Source organism: Mus caroli, chromosome 6 (assembly GCF_900094665.2).
Source record: "Mus caroli chromosome 6, CAROLI_EIJ_v1.1, whole genome shotgun sequence".
In the NCBI taxonomy this organism is placed as follows: Eukaryota; Metazoa; Chordata; class Mammalia; order Rodentia; family Muridae; genus Mus; species Mus caroli.
The window spans coordinates 83,847,971-83,849,912 of NC_034575.1; positions in this window are offsets into that span (position 1 = coordinate 83,847,971).

The window sequence follows — 1,942 nt, forward strand, 5'->3', positions numbered from 1 at the left end:
GCACAAACTGCTCAGGAAAGTATGGGCTCGCATAACTTGAGTCCATAGATTTGGGGCCACCCCCAATAACTACTGGCCTATTCCCCCAACCCTAAGATCAGTCACTGTCAGCAGACATAACTCCCTGGCTCCAGCCCATATCTTGGCCCCCAAGCCCAGAGCAGGAAGATCAGCCTCCATCTGAGTTCATTTTGGCTATATTCTTCACTGACTTGCATGGTATCCCAGCTCTTCCAGAACCTCCACTGAGACTGGAGAGAGCTGCCTCTGGTTGACACAGCCTGACAGATACCCAGAGCCGGAATGCAAAAGGGTCAGGGTCTCTTGGAGTCTCTGATCTGCAAATAGGGGCAAGGACTTTGGCTGGGCAATAGGACAGGGCAGCTGNCATCACCTACGCCAGTCAGGATGGTGTTCATCAAAGCTCAGCACTTAGGGGGACCACAGGCCACATATTGGACGCCTTTTCTCCCACAACCCCCCAAAACTGAGAACTGAAAGTCCTGAGTGACATATACCAGCACCCCACAAAGCTCTATCCAGTTCCCCAATCTAAGTCATTAAATGTCCTGAAGTAGACCTGATGCTGGACCATGACACCAGAGATGCCTCCTCATGTGTCACCTAAGGAGACAGGGGCTACATCTCAAGGGCTCCCATGCAGTTCTCCAGGGGCTGGGCCAGTGTCATGGTGTCACCAGTGCCTCACTTCACACATGTTCCCAAGGAGGGCTGTTTGGTCCTCATGCCGGGTCACCAGTCCCTGGATGTCATGTTTCCCCAGCAGAGGATGAGCAGCTGTTCCGCTCCGTGGAAGGCCAGGCCGCCTCTGAGGAGGAAGAGGAAGAAAGGTGGCAGGAAAAGCCAGGGCGCCCACAGGCCCAGGGCGAGGTTCCCCNGGTGCAACCCTCAGGCTGTGTGAGTCGGTAAGTGCCTGGACAGCCCCTGGCTGCCAAAAAGCACAGAGCAGCACAAAGGTAGGTTCTCCTTGCAGAGCCTTCACACGGCTTCAACTGGGGAAGCCGACAGCTCTAGTGCACAGCCACACTTAGCCCCTGACAGCCCTTCCTGGTAGTTATAGCTCAGAGGTGGGTACACATCCCTCCAAGGGCACAGATGACTTGAGGAGACACTCAAGCCTGGCCATCACTCCCTTGATCACTGTCCCTAAGACCCACCCACTCCTGTCATTTTGGAGCTATCCATCACTTCCTACTGCACCATTCAAAGCCCTCCTGTTCTCCAGCCTGGCCCTGGGCTGCTTCTTTCTCAGCTGCCCACTGGCATAATCCCTGTACCATCTTAAAGAATAATGAACANGGGCTTGGTACCCATGGCTATCTCAGCTTGCCTGGTTTTCCTGGGCTTCAGTCCCCTTGTACAGANGAGTCTGTAACACTGTCTTCATGAAGACTTAAGGTCAGGGTATAAGATGCCTTCAGGGACAGCANGGCTATTACATTGTAAAGCATGACTGGCTTTCTGGGATGGGGGTATCACTCATTATTTATGTTCATACAAAGCACTTGTTGAGTAACTACTTGTGTGCCAGGCAAAATTAGAGACATTGAGAAAATAATAAACAGTTGATTGCCCGGCCATCATAGAGCCTCTACTGTAGGGAGGGAGGTAAGAAGAGAATGTGAAGACATGAGAGGTGCAAGAAGACCTGGAAACAAGAGAGGAAGAGCAGGCAAAGGCGCTGAAGCATGCTGGGGATCCTGGGGAGTCCACTGGCTGAGGCAGACTGAATGAGGTGTATGAGAAGGGGTTAGGCAAGTTGTAGGGGACACTTCTGGCTGTTCCTCTGAGAAGCCAAGGAGCACAGGAAATGCTGCGCAGGCAGGATCCGTGACATCTGCTGACACAGGGCTGGAGCACCAGGACAGTGGGGTCCCTGCATGCTGACCTCTCTGTTCCTACAGGTGTGACANCCAGACAG